The following is a 15,331-nucleotide window of genomic DNA, read 5'->3' as shown; positions in this document are numbered from 1 at the left end:
TCCGCAACCTTTTTTCAGTTGCGGACCGCTACCAAGGGGTGGGGGGGAGGGCGACCCGGGGCCCCGCACATGCACGGCAATCCCAGTGCAAATGCGCATGCATGGACCTGCCGTGCATGTGCATTTGCACCTGGCGGGGCCGCAAATGCACATGGGCGGCAGTTTTGCACATGTGCAGATGTCCCACGTGCGCGTTTGCACTCCCAGTGGGGGCGCAACCACACATGTGCGGCAGGTCCGCATTTGCGTGAAACCGCTGCACGCATGCAGTTGCTGCCCCACTGAGTGCAAACGCGCATCTGCGGCAGGTCCATGCATGCGCGTTTGCGCCGCCAGCGTGCCGGCGGCCATGCTTCCCTCTCAACCCCCCTCCCGCAGAAAGAAGCTTTCTGGGCTGCAAGCTAATCAGCCGCTTTGACGGCTGCTTTGCTCACGGCCTGGAGAGCTTCTCGCTGCAGGGGGGGTGGGCAGAGGGGAGCGCGGCCCGGTGGTTGGGGACCACTGCTCTACACGGCAGCCTTTTAAATACTTGATGGTTATCAGCTCCCCTCTCAGTCGTCTCCTCCCTAGGCTAAACAGACCAACCTCCCGCCAACCTTCCCTTACACGTCTTGGTCTCCAAACTCCTCACAATCTTTGTTGCCCTCCTCTGGACACGCTCCAGTTTGTCAACATCCCTCTTCAACTGGGGGGCCCAAAACTGAACATAGTAATCCAAGTGAGGCCAAACCAGAGCAGAGTAGAGCGGTACCATCACCTCCTGTGATCTGGACATGATACTCCATTTGATACAGCCCCAAATCCCATTTGCCTTTTTAGCCACCGAGTCACACTGTTGGCTCATGTTCAATGTATGGTCTCCTAAGACTTCTAGATCCTTTTCGCACATGCTACTGCCAAGACAAGTCTCCTACCTAAATGCAGAACTTTACATTTGTCCCCATTGCATTTCATTTTATTTTGTTTAGCCCACTTCTCAAGCCTAGTAAGCCCTTTTGAGTGTTGTGAAGGAGAAACTCTACACATGTGGGCCCTTCCAAAGTGACACTATGTGGCTGGTTTGTATTTGTGTATCCTTAGGAGTCTTGAGCATCAACAAGTCAACAACAAAAGGGTATTGCAGGGACTGTTCATCCCCTATTCCAGGATGACTGTTTCAGAGGGTAACTGCGTTCATCTGCAGTAGAAGCCCTAAAATCAAGTCCAGTAGCCAGAGAAGATTTTTGAAGAATAAGCTTTTGAAAGCAGAGCTTATACCCTATACTCTATTCCAGGATGCTGCTGCAAAGTAATGATCCCTCATTGTTTAGTATTAATAATAATATGACTTAGGACAGAATTTTGATGCAATGGCATTATTGACTGCAGTTATTGGGGACAGGAGCACAAGTTCTAGGAAATCGTCTCATGTGCTACACGCACACACAGTGGTTTTGCAGAGACAAAAGGAGGAAGAGTTTTCACACCCTTCCAAATACCTGTTGGCTTTCAAAACACCTTCAGCTCCCTAGAAAGCAAGACCTGAAGGGTCTAGTCTTCTTGTGATCTCATTCGCCCCTCCCCTTCCCCCAGCAAACCACACTAGTTTGGGTTGTTCCTTTTATGCTTTGCTGGTTCTCAGGCAGGGAGGGAACAGTTGCCTGGGCTGTGGGTTGTATCAGACTGTACAATACGACAGACCTTTGCAGTCCAAACTCCACAGAACTCACACACCCCTAAGAGTCCCCAGGAGGTTCTGCAGTTCTGGAACTCTGCTGCATATGAGAATGCCCCCCCCTCTGTGTTTGGATGGGTTTACAAAAACTAACTTCAAAAGATGCAAAAAAATATATATGGACAAAGGACTTAAGCTGGAGTTCATTATCTTTGAAGTAAGGCTTTTTCAAATCTGTTTCTCAGGTAAATAAGCAACATTAATGGCAGTGGAGTGACAGCCATTGGAAGGAGGGAGGGAGGCCAGGCAGTGGGGTCTGAGGGAAGGGACCACTGGGTTTGCTGGAAGCACTAACTGAGCCTTGGGGGGAGGGAAGGGCAGGAGGGAACCCTCTCCTAGATGTCGCTCCCCTTCCAGAGATGGAAACGCTGACACTTCAAAAGCACAAAGGGGCGGATTTAGAAACTGTGAGATAGGTAAGAAAAGTCCCAGTTACAACTCCTTTTTGTCTTTTACTCCCCGTAGGAAGCAGGGGGAGGCTGGTGGACCTGCTGTTTTGCAAGGCCTGCAGTGGGCCTTTTAATTGCTGCCTACAGAGATTTGAATGTATTGCCCCTTTAAGTTACCTTCCCCAGGACTAGAGGCACCTCTTGATTACTTTGCTACTGTTTTATGGTGCTAAAGAAAACTTGTATTCCCTTTGAGCATTAAAGAACTCCTATATGGCCCTTTAAAATGAATGTAATATATCCACTTCAGTTTTAACAGCGTACACTGTAATTTTAACATTTGGGGATAATTTGCCCTTTATTTTTTTTTGTTCCTTTTAGAATGAGCTTTATAAATATTCTGTAGTCAATTGAAGTATAATTCTTAAGGATCACTCTAAGACGCCGACAAAATCTTGTATATTTTTAAGTGTGCCAATTTGTAAAATATTTTGTAAGTGTATATTTTTCTTAGAGAAGTGCTGTGCAGTGTTTGTATGTGTGAGTTCCCCCCTTTTTGGCACTGACCCGGGTGCTAATAAAAAGGATGTATACTTAAAAGGTTTCTGGTTTTACAAACCAAAATACAAAGGAAAAAAAATTTAAAACTTTTGTTGGGGATTTTGTAATAAAAAAAAAAAAAGAGATGTCGTGAAAGAGTGTCGTGACATTGCGTAAAGGAAACCGGAGCATTTGTGAGCGCATTGATGTTTTATAGATCCTCTTGTAAATTATTCTTGTAATATTTTGAGTTCCGTTGTTCTTGTTGCGAAGGGTTTAAATATTTGTGACAGACTGTACGGTGAAAACGTCATATTGTTAACTTGATGAGTTTTGTTATATTGTTTATGGAATAAATAAAAATAAAAACAAACCTCTCATTTTAAGATGATGTTCGAAAAGAAATTAAACAGCCCATTGTTGAATACCAGACCGGGCTGCCTCGCATTCCAAGGAAGCCGCTCTCTCAGTTGCAGCAGGGCCACAGTCCAGACCCAAAAGAAAACTGCCTTTTGATGGGGAGCACAACACTAGTCCTGGCCCCAGCCAAGCACCCCAGTTCTGCAGAGCCTGCAAGAAGGAGCTCTTCCAACCCAGCATATGGTTGAGGCCGGGTGAAAGTTAAGATCAGGGGCCCCTTCCCAGATTGGCTGGGACATCTGACCTCTCCCCTATTACATCTTTTAACATCCTGAGGCACTACTTGGAACAGATTGGGGGTGGGGTAGCATGGCACTAAAATGCCACTGTGTTACCTGCTCCTTCATCCACATCAAGTAATATTGTGCTTCTGGACCACAACTGTTTTCAAAGCAGGCATTTCTCTGCCTTCTGGTGTTTTTGACTTAGTTGTTTTCTCCCTGGGAAGTCAGCCTTGGGGTGCTGAAGTGCACCCAACAATAACTGGCTTTTAATGTGGAGGTTCTTCTTTTGCTCTACCTTGTAGTTTAGTTAACCTGGAGCCCAGAATACACATATATTATATGTAGTACAGAAGGTAGCTTTTATTCTGATGCAAAGTTTTATGTCTGCAGGTAGATTTTTAAGGTAAACACATGAGCCCCTAGGGTGGAAGATAATCTCACTGCGGTCAGTGGTCTGAACGGCTTCCAACTGTATATTTCGTACAATAACAACAAATTTAGCATCCTTTTTGCCAATCCCTCCAGGAAATATTACAGTCCCCAAATGAGACCTGCCAGGATGGCTGCTCTAAATATGTTTTTGGCAGTGGCTTTGTACCTAGAGTCTGCCTTTGCTTGCAGTCCTCTGACCAGCCTATTTAGGAAAACAGACACTCTAATCCTTAACTGAACAATCTCCTGAAGCAGCTCCAGTAGCCTGAGAAATAAAGGAACGTAGACGTATGACCTTTGGGTGGGAAGAAGGGGCAGATGAGATGATGTCTGGGAGTTCTCCAAACATTTTTATGAGATGTGAGGACACAGTTCGGATCAGGCCCATATGAAATTTTAAAGCATCTCCCCCTGAATGACATAGGGGAGATTTAAACTGAGAGCCAGTTTGGTGTAGTGGTTAGGAGTGTGGACTTCTAATCTGGCGAGCTGGGTTCAATTCTGCACGCCTTGGGCTCACCACAGCCCTGATAAAGCTGTTCTGACTGAGAAGAGTTATCAGGGCTCTCTCAGCCTCCCTCCCTCACAGGGTGTCTGTTGTGGGGAGAGGAATGGGAAGGGGATTGGAAGCTGCTTTGAGACTCCTTTGGGTAGAGAAGAGCGGCATATAAGAACCAATTTCTTCTTCTTCTTCTTCTTCAGTAATCTCAGGGCTCTCTCAGCCTCACCCAACTCACAGGGTGTCTGTTGTGGGGAGAGGAAAGGGAAGGGGATTGGAAGCTGCTTTGAGACTCCTTTGGGTAGAGAAAAGCGGCATAGAAGAACCAACACTTTTTCTTATAGAATCATAGAATCATAGAATTATAGAGTTGGAAGGGGCCATACAGGCCATCTAGTCCAACCCCCTGCTCAACGCAGGATTAGCCCTAAGCATCCAAAAGCATCCAAGAAAAGTGTGTATCCAACCTTTGCTTGAAGACTGCCAGTGAGGGGGAGCTCACCACCTCCTTAGGCAGCCTATTCCACTGCTGAACTACTCTGGCTGTGAAAATTTTTTTCCTGATATCTAGCCTATATCGTTGTACTTGAAGTTTAAACCCGTTACTGCGTGTCCTTTCCTCTGCAGCCAACAGAAACAGCATCGTGCCCTCCTCCAAGTGACAACCTTTCAAATACTTAAAGAGGGCTATCATGTCCCCTCTCAACCTCCTTTTCTCCAGGCTGAACATTCCCAAGTCCCTCAACGTATCTTCATAGGGCTTGGTCCCTTGGCCCCAGATCATCCTCGTCACTCTCCTCTGTACCCTTTCAATTTTATCTACGTCCTTCTTGAAGTGAGGCCTCCAGAACTGCACACAGTACTCCAAGTGTGGTCTGACCAGTGCCGTATACCAGTGGTCCCCAATCTGCGGGCCGCGGCCCGGTGCCGGGCCGTGAAGGCCATGGCGCCGGGCCGCGGCTCCCTCTCCCCGCCCCCCCCCCCGCAGTAAAAAACTTCCCAAGCCGCAAGTTTGCGGCCCGGGAAGCTTCTTACTACGGGAGGGCGGGGAGAGGGAATCAGGGCTGGCCGCGCCCGATGTGTGGGCACTCATCCCTGAGTCTTTTGAACAGACCTCCCCAAACCTGAGAGCCAAAGGCCACATATATATAATATAATTTAAAGAAGGACAACCACTGAGGAAAACAAAATTGAAAACGGTTTAATCTAGAGGCCGTTCTGGTTGTGCTTATACACATAAATATATAAGAAGAGATAAGAAACGTTTATTTGTATTTATTGTGGAATTGTTTAATATAGCCCGGGATAGGTTCTGTTTAAGAGCCTCTTGTGGCGCAGAGTGGTAAGGCAGCCGCCTGAAAGCTTTGCTCATGAGGTTGGGAGTTCGATCCCAGCAGCCGGCTCAAGGTTGACTCAGCCTTCCATCCTTCCGAGGTCGGTAAAATGAGTACCCAGCTTGCTGCTGGGGGGTAAACGGTCATGACTGGGGAAGGCACTGGCAAACCACCCCGTATTGAGTCTGCCATGAAAACGCTAGAGGGCGTCACCCCAAGGGTCAGACATGACTCGGTGCTTGCACAGGGGATACCTTTACCTTTACCTTTAGGTTCTGTTTTCTGTTACAATAATTTTGAACCGTCCCTTTCTTTTCGTGGTGTGCTCATGTTTAGTTTACAATCCACAAGTACTCCAAGGTCTCGTTCACACACAGTGTTACCTAGAAGTGTATCCGCCATCCAGTAGGCATGCTTTTCATTTTTCTGACCCAGATGCAGAACTTTACACTTATATTTATTAAATTGCATCTTGTTCTCATTTGCCTATTTTTCCATTGTGTTCAGATCTCGTTGAACTCTGTCTCTATCTTCCGGAGTATTTGCCAGTCCTCCCAATTTGGTGTCATCTGCAAACTTGATGAGTAGTCCCTCCACCCCCTCATCTAGATCATTAATAAATATGTTAAAAAGTACCGGGCCAAGCACCGAGCCCTGAGGTACCCCGCTACTCACCTCTCTCCAGTCTGATGAAACACCATTGACAACAACTCTTTGAGTGCGGTTCTCTAACCAATTCCCTATCCACCTGACTATCTGAAAATCCAGATTGCAGTTTTTCAATTTATCCATCAGAACATCATTGGGAACCTTGTCAAAAGCTTTACTAAAATCCAAGTAAATGACATCAACCGAATTTCCCCGATCCAGTAAACCTGTTACTTGGTCAAGAAAGGAAACCAGGTTGGTCTGGCAGGACATGTTGGAGACAAATCCATGCTGACTTCCTTGGATCACCAAATTGTCCTCCAGATGTTTGCAGATCACTCCCTATAATATCTGCTCCATTATCTTCCCTACAACAGAGGTCAGACTCACTGGTCTGTAGTTTCCCGGGTCATCCTTCCTCCCTTTTTTGAAGATCGGAATAACATTTGCTCTCTTCCAGTCCTCCGGGACATCTCCAGTCCTTAAAGAGGTTCTGAAGATGATGGACAAGGGCTGTGCAAGTTCTCTGGAAAGTTCTTTGAGTACTCTCGGGTGCATTTCATCCGGACCAGGGGATTTAAACTCATCCAGTGCAGCTAAATGCCTCTCGACAACCTCTCTATCCATGTTAACCTGCCACCCAGACACTGTCCTTTGGCTACGGCCATCTCTAGATGTGCCTAAACACTTTGACCTGTGGGAAAAAACAGATGTAAAATAGGCACTAAGCCTTTCTGCTTTCTCTGCATCTTCCGTTAGAGTTTGTCCATCCGCACCCAACAGTGGGCCTATTGCCTCCTTTACTTTACGTTTGCTCCTCACATAACTGAAAAATCTTTTCTTGTTACAATGGGCTTCCCTGGCCAATCTTAGCTCACTCTCAGCTTTGGCCTTTCTGATGATTGATCTACAGTGCCTAGTAACCTGTAGGTACTGTTCTTTAGAGCTCTGTCCTTCCTTCCATTTCCTGAACATTTTCCTTTTCTTTCTTAGTTGCTCTTGAAGTTCTCTGTTCATCCAAATAGGCTTCTTAGAGCTCCTGCAGTGTTTTCGTCTTTCTGGGATAGTCATTGATTGAGCATGCAATAGCTCTTGTTTGAGTAGCGCCCACCCTTCACATGCTCCCTTCCCTTCCAGCATTCTCGTCCATGGTATGACACTCATCATGTCTCTGAGTTTATTAAAGTTTGCCCTACGAAAATCCAACATCCGCGTCTGGCTACAAGCTTCCTTGGCTCCCCATCTCAAAAGGAATTCTATGAGGACATGGTCACTTCCCCCTAGGGTCCCCACCTCCTTCACCTCATCCACCAACTCTTGCCTGTTGGTCAGTATTAAGTCCAGTATGGCTGAACCTCTTGTGGGTTCATCTACCATTTGATAAATGAAATTGTCAGCCAGGCAGGTCAGAAACTTGCATGACTGAGGACGCTTCGCAGAGTTTGTTTCCCAGCACACATCTGGGAAATTGAAGTCACCCATGATGACAAGGTCCTGCCGCTTGGATATTTTCTCAAGCTGCTCACAAAGTGCAGCATCCACATCCTCTCGTTGGTCAGGCGGTCGATAGCAGACACCAACCACCACACTGTTTGTTTTCCCCTCGCTTATTTTCACCCAGATGCTTTCCACTGTAGATATGCTCTCCTTCACTAGAATTTCCTGACAGGTAAGCCCTTTCCTCACATACAGTGCCACTCCTCCACCTCTTCGATCTATTCTGTTTTTTCTGAACAGTTCATATCCATCCACCATTACATTCCAGTCATGAGAGTCATTCCACCAAGTTTCTGTGATGCCTACTAGATCATACCTTTCCATCAGCATAAGAAGTTCCAGCTCTTCCTTTTTATTGCCCATGCTTCGGGCATTAGTATAAAGACATCTGAATCCTTTTACTTTTTGTTCCCTATGAGCTGGCCTTGCCGGTTGGGCTGCCTCCGATCGTTTTCCTTCCATACACTCCCTATGTTGATCGTCTCCTTCCCCTAGTGGCTTTAGTTTAAAGCTCTCCTGATGAATCTCCCCAGGTTCCTGCCAAACACATTCTTCCCCAGTTTCGATAAGTGCAGTCCATCAGGTGCTAGTAGGCCTTCCTCAAGAAAGCCTATCCCATGGTCCCAGAAACCAAATCTCTCCTGCCGGCACCAACTACGCAGCCAGTGATTCACCTCCATTATCTTCCTCTCCTGACGCATTCCTCTTCCCTAGACAGGCAAGATTGAAGAGAATACCACTTGTGCCCCCATTTGCTTGAGCTTCCTCCCCAGATCTTGATAGTTCTTCTTCAGTAATCTCAGGGCTCTCTCAGCCTCACCCACCTCACAGGGTGTCTGTTGTGGGGAGAGGAAAGGGAAGGGGATTGGAAGCTGCTTTGAGACTCCTTTGGGTAGAGAAAAGTGGCATGTAAGAACCAACTTCTTCTTCTTCAGTAATATCAGGGCTCTCTCAGCCTCACCCACCTCACAGGGTGTCTGTTGTGGGGAGAGGAAAGGGAAGGGGATTGGAAGCTGCTTTGAGCCTCCCTCGAGTAGAGAAAAGTGGCACATAAGAACCAACCCTTCTTCTAATCTCCCACCTCCATGGGACATGGTCCAAATCTGAATGGATTCTTTGTTCACCTTAAAAAAAGGGGGGGGGAATTCTGAGCATGGAACTCCCAGTGCCTGTGTTTATGCAATGCTGCTGGCCAAGGGTGCTGTGAATTGGGCTGTCTCCTGCCAGGGAGCCCATGAGTATAGCGGTCGCAATTTCCCAGCAATTAAAGCTCAAGTGTTTGCTGGGGGAAATCTACCCACACATGCACAGGGACCAGTGAGCCATTCTGTCCCAGCTTTGCATGTCATATGGAGTGTAGCTGTTCAGCCATCACAAGCACCTGCTTCATCACTGCCTGTGATAGTTCCCCTTCTGAGTGATGCAAGTTTTTCTCACAGTGGAAGTGCTGACTCCTTGCTAGATCAGACTAAAGTGAGTTTCTTTTTATTCTCTGCTGTTATGGCTACAATCTTGAGCATCACAAGTATTCTCTATAAATAAAAGATTCTTAAAATTTAAAATTGAAACTTAAAAGTTTAGAATTTGATAATATGTCTCCTCTGCCTCACTATTTGTATAACTTTAGCTGCATCTTCCAAACACTGACTACATGAGTGCAGTGTTTAGCAACCTGCGTGTGTCAGTGGAGGACCTTTCATCTCCATGGGAGGAAGTTGATTTTTTTCTTCTGTATAATGGGGCATCCCTGAATAGAGGGAGGGTGAATCTGGTCCTTGCAGATGTAATAAAAGGACACCTGTTTGAGGGACTCAACTTCCCCAGAGTTACAAGGTCAGAGTCTTTTGGCTCATGGAACTTTCTTCAAGCGATGCTCCAGGATTGCGGAGGGTAATGCCAAGCACCTTGCTAATGTAAATTCCATCCTATAATATTCAGCTTCCAAAAAAGAGGGATATTCAGCTAGGAGTCTTGAGCATCAACAAGTCAACAACAGAAGAAAGAAACAATAATAGTAACAGTTAGGAGTGATAATAATTACTAAGACAACCATAGCGACTAGCACATCAAGTTGTCCAGATCTACATATTTAATTTCATAGAAGAAAAATTTGACAACTGCCAGAGTGATGTTATGATCATTACCATCCAAAAGAATCTGTAGCTTACAGTGAGCTGGAAGACAAATGAATTTTTTTACAAAAGTGAGAGACAAATCTATGAAATTCTGGACAATCGAATAAATAATGGTGCGAGGTGTCCCAGTGTCACAGCTACGAAATCTATCAGTTAATGGAATCCTTCCAGAATGGCCAGAACGTTCCACACTGGGATTGAGTTAAGGTAAGTCAATATAAAGTTTTTTCAATATTTAGAAACTGTCAGGTAGTCAGTTACACATGGCTAGATTTTTCATATACCAGTCCCAGGTAGAGAGGGGGAAAAATTCTACAGGCCTGGATTTTGGTACTACATTCATCTAAAGCAGAGGCATCTTGAAATCAGAGGTCAGACTGTGACAGCTGATATTGTTAGGGGAAATCCCTAACTGAACAAGGTGGGAGGTTATCAATTTATGTCAGATTATTTTATAGGTATCCATCCTCAAGATAAAAAGCCCGGCCATTCCTGGAGAGGCAAAAATTAGCTTGAGTCAAAATGTGAGGGTAGATGCCCAGACTCATATCTCTAAGGAACACACACCTAATTCAATGCTCAGTATGATCTCTGCCACACAAAGTGGAGCTCCTGTGATTCTTCAAAAGAATCTATCAGAAAATGTATAAAGCTGGTTCTGGCAACCAGGAATACAGATTGGGGCACCATTTAACAACTGCGCTCCCACCTTGGAGTTATACACTGAGAGTGCTGCAAATATATATTGACTTCCTTTAGAAAAAAAGTAACCAATAACTGTGTTGTTCAGACAGCTAACTGTTGGGACTCCTCAATATCTTGTTTCCATGAGTTTTTATGTCAAAAGTACATACCCAAATATTGAAATTGCTTAACTGTTCTCATTTTTGCACATTAATGTCCTGTTTATGAGTTGGAAATTGCTGTCATTAAGTAAAAATCATAACCTTGGATTTATTATTGTTAATTTCTTGTTTTCCCTTGATGCAGTACTGAAAGAAGGATTTCAGCAGGCACCACAGGCCAACAGAAGTGTGGGAAAGAAGATATCATCACTGTATAACAATACAGGAATTTCAACATTGGCTAATTTCAACACTGGTCCAATGTAGAGTAGCCATGCATGAACCTGGCCTGCTCTAGACTGATAACAGATTCTGCCTAAATCTATTGTTCAAGTTTTTGGTATAAATATTATATGTATAATTTTCCCAGCACCAGCAGAAGACTGATTGGTCTGCAATTAGCTGGATTAATTTTTCCCATTGTTATGAATTGGTGCAATAATGGCTTGATACCAAGATCTGGACATTTTGCCTGAGTTAATTGATGTAAAAATAGGACGCAGAAATTGGGCCCACCATCCCGTATCAAAATTAAGATTTTCAGACATGACCAGTTCCAGCTCAAGAGCTTCCCTAGCTTTAGTTTCTTAATTAAGATCTTGTCTCCTCAGGCCAAACTGGGAGCATCCTTGGATCCCATAGACCATTTCCACAAACCAGACCAAACCAGGTTGGTCTGACAGGACCTGTTGGAGACAAATCCATGCTGACTTCCTTGGATCACCAAATTGTCCTCAAGATGTTTGAAGATCGCTCCCTTTAATATGTGCTCCATTATCTTCCCCACAACAGAGGTCAGACTCACTGGTCTGTAGTTTCCCGGGTCATCCTTCCTCCCTTTTTTGATGATCGGAATAATGTTTGCTCTCTTCCAGTCCTCCGGGACATCTCCAGTCCTTAAAGAGGTCCCGAAGATGATGGACAAGGGTTGTGCAAGTTCTCCGGAAAGGTCTTTGAGTACTCTTGGGTGCATTTCATCCGGCCCAGGGGATTTGAACTCATCCAGTGCAGCTAAATGCCTCTCGACAACCTCTCTGTCCCTGTCAATCTGCCACTCAGACACTATCTCTTGGCTACTGCCATCTCTAGATGTGCCTAAACCCCTTGACCTGTGGGAAAAAACAGATGTAAAATAGGCGCTGAGCCTTTCTGCTTTCTCTGCATCCTCCATTAGAGTTTGTCCATCCGCACCCAACAGTGGGCCTATTGCCTCCTTTACTTTACATTTGCTCCTCACATAACTGAAAAAAAGCATGCAATAGCTCTTGTTTGAGTAGCGCCCACCCTTCACATGCTCCCTTCCCTTCCAGCATTCTCGTCCATGGTATGACACTCAGCATGTCTCTGAGTTTATTAAAGTTTGCCCTACGAAAATCCAACATCCACGTCTGGCTACAAGCTTCCTTGGCTCCCCATCTCAAAAGGAATTCTATGAGGACATGGTCACTTCCCCCTAGGGTCCCCACCTCCTTCACCTCATCCACCAACTCTTGCCCGTTGGTCAGTATTAAGTCCAGTATGGCTGAACCTCTTGTGGGTTCATCTACCATTTGATAAATGAAATTGTCAGCCAGGCAGGTCAGAAACTTGCATGACTGAGGACGCTTTGCAGGGTTTGTTTCCCAGCATACATCTGGGAAATTGAAGTCACCCATGATGACAAGGTCCTGCCACTTGGATATTTTCCCAAGCTGCTCACAAAGTGCAGCATCCACATCCTCTCGTTGGTCAGGTGGTCGGTAGCAGACACCAACCACCATACTGTTTGTTTTCCCCTCGCTTATTTTCACCCAGATGCTTTCCACTGGAGATATCTCTTCACTAGAATCTCCTGACAGGTAAGCCCTTTCCTCACATACAGTGCCACTCCTCCACCTCTTCGATCTATTCTGTTTTTTTCTGAACAGTTCATATCCATCCACTACTACATTCCAGTCATGAGAATCATTCCACCAAGTTTCTGTGATGCCTACTAGATCATACCTTTCCATCAGCATGAGAAGTTCCAGCTCTTTCTTCTTATTGCCCATGCTTTGGGCGTTAGTATAAAGGCATCTGAATCCTTTTACTTTTGGTTCCCTATGAACTGGCCTTCTTGGTTGGGCTGCCCCCGATTGGTCTCTTTCCTTACACTTCCTATGTTGATCGTCTCCTTCCCCTTGTGGCTTTAGTTTAAAGCTCTCCTGATGAATCTCCCCAGGTTCCTGCCAAACACATTCTTCCCCAACTTCGACAAATGCAATCCATCAGGTGCTAGTAGGCCTTCTTCAAGAAAGCCCATCCCATGGTCCCAGAAACCAAATCCCTTCTGCTGGCACCAACTACGCAGCCAGTGATTCACCTCCATTATCTTCCTCTCCCGACGCATTCCTCTTCCCTTGACAGGCAAGATTGAAGAGAATACCATTTGTGCCCCCATTTGCTTGAGCTTCCTCCCTAGGAATACATACATAGGTTAGCATGGGGCCCCTATTCTTGTAGAGCTCCTGGGAACTGCCCAGCATGACCTGCCTCCAGCTATTATGTGCAAAATCTCTGCCCAAGGCTTTGGAAAGAAACCAGCAGTCACTCATTTTCCAGCCTGTGCAGATGACTCCCACCAGTTCCAGATTCCTCATGACCTTCATGAAAATGCCCTGTAAATTCCCAGGTGGTCTTAATGCACAGCTGTGCCTCAGAGATACAGGATGTTGCAGCTCCCCTCTACCCTGTTCTACATTCTTGATTATCTCAAGTCTGCTGCTTAGAGCCACTTGACACTTTCTGCAGCAAACAAACAGTAAATGGCAGGCATGAATTACCAAGCAGCTGTGTAGATGTGTTAGGAAACCTTCCGTGTTTGCAAATAAATGGCTCAGTTATAAACCAAGGGTATGCCGAATGGTTGCCAGGTCCCCCAGCCTCCAGAGTGAGGTTGGGTAGCCAGCTCTGGATTTGGGAACTCCTGGAGATTTGGGAGTGGATCCTGAAGAGGGCAAGAACCTCAGAGGGGTAGAATGCCACATGGCCCCCCTTCCAACACAGGCATTTTCTCTGTCGTCCAGAGAGGAGCTGTAATTCCAGGAGATCCCAAGGTCCCACCTGGAGGCTGAGTGCTTACTTTGTAGGCACATGATCCTGTCAAAGGATCTCAAGAAGCATATGTTAGGAAAGCCACTTCCGTGCCTGAGACCCCAGAGAGCATCGGCCCATCGCTGTGGATAAGGTAGCCGTAGATGCTCTGGACACACCTGTAGGGACAGCTCTAAGTGAATACCCTGTTCTAGAGACAAGTTCCCCCTCTATGTTTAAAAAAAGAATTTGGCAGTCTGATCAGGTTTCTATGGGTGCAGTTTCTATCACCTGAGCCTCCACTCTAGTTATGGTTGCCAACTGTGGGTTGGGGAAATTCCTGGAGATTTAGGGGTGGAATGTTGGGAAGGCAGAGTTTGGGGAAAGGCAGAACTTCACAGGGGAAAGGCGGAACTTCATAATAGCATCCGAGGCACACATCCCAAAGCTTCCATTTTCTCCAGGGGAACTTCTCTGTCTTGCCTGGAGGCCAGCTGTAATTCCTGGAGATCTCCAGGGCACAACTGGAGGCTGGCTGCCCTGATTGCAGTGGAAAGAGGCTTGCTGTCACAGTGAGTGCTAGAACAAAGTATCTGGATCTTGAGATAGATTCTGCACACGTGCCCGTCCATATAAACAGGCAAGACGAACTCTGTCTCCATAAGGAGATGCAAGTCCCAGTATCTCCTATTCAGTTGTTAGTTTTAAAATACCTTTGACAAGTGGCTGTGGGCAGAGGGGCCCAGCTGAGGCCTCTGTTCAGGCTCCTGCCCACCACAGCCGCACTGTGTTCTGGGAAGGATTAAACAGAGCGTCTCTCCCCTGCCCTGCTTTCCATTATGAGATTACCTCCGCTTAAGGGCTACTCAGCCGTACCTGGATTCAAAGCCTCCTTAATACCTGTTCTAATCACCCAAGCCTCAGCGACATGAGAAACGGCACCTCGCCATGCTCTGCCTACCAAAGATAATTCAGTTATTTAAATGCCTTGCAAATGGGATGTGTAAAATCTCCATTCCTTGCTCTCTAACCGGGGAAGAAATATTCTTCCCCTGTGACGGGCAAGGGTAGAGAAAGGAACAAGACAGGCAATCGGCCTCAAGGATATGAAGCGATTGTCTGAGTAGGAGATCAAAGACAGCTGTGATGTCTAATTCTGGATTTGGACAGGTGCGCGAAGAACGTCTGATGCACCAGGGCTTTGGAGCAAAATATCTCGGATTACCTTTGCCCTGCGGGAAAGACCTTCAGGTTCCCTCCATTGATTCGTCACCTTGTTTCCTGAGCACTCCTGCACTAATTTTATATGTAACGCCCCTCAGGGCATTTCTTGATCCCCAAGTACAAAACGATTGGACTATTCAAATGATCCAGTAGCAGGATGGATCTTGCATCACCAATACAACAGTGGTTCTCAACCTTCCTAATGCCATGGCCCTTTAATACAGTTGCTCATGTTGTGGTGACCCCCAACCATAGAATGATGCAAGGCTTCTTTCACAGAAATCAAACCAAAACTGACCAATGGCGTGAAGATCCATGGTTCAAGATTGTATATAAGTTGTTTTTTTTTCCAGAGTTTCTCAGTTCAGTACTGTCCCAT

The sequence above is a fragment of the Paroedura picta genome, chromosome 13 (genome assembly GCF_049243985.1).
Source record: "Paroedura picta isolate Pp20150507F chromosome 13, Ppicta_v3.0, whole genome shotgun sequence".
NCBI lineage: Eukaryota > Metazoa > Chordata > Lepidosauria > Squamata > Gekkonidae > Paroedura > Paroedura picta.
The sequence above is the reverse complement of the archived record's forward strand: the minus strand, read 5'-3'. Positions refer to the sequence as shown.